Genomic DNA, 262 nt, shown 5'->3' with positions numbered 1-262 from the left:
TGCCAGTTTGGGCGTTTAATTCCCATTTTGGTGCCAGTTCCGGCGTTTAACGCTGGAATTTCTGTAGGTGACTTTGAGCGCCGGTTTGGGCCATCAAATCTTGGGCAAAGTATGGACTATTATATATTGCTGGAAAGCCCAGGATGTCTACTTTCCAATGCCGTTGAGAGCGCACCAATTAGGCTTCTGTAGCTCCAGAAAATCCGCTTCGAGTGCAGGGAGGTCAGAATCCAACAGCATCTGCAGTCCTTTTTGGTCTCGG

The sequence above is a fragment of the Arachis duranensis genome, chromosome 10, assembly GCF_000817695.3.
Source record: "Arachis duranensis cultivar V14167 chromosome 10, aradu.V14167.gnm2.J7QH, whole genome shotgun sequence".
NCBI lineage: Eukaryota > Viridiplantae > Streptophyta > Magnoliopsida > Fabales > Fabaceae > Arachis > Arachis duranensis.
Note: the sequence above shows the minus strand (reverse complement) of the source record.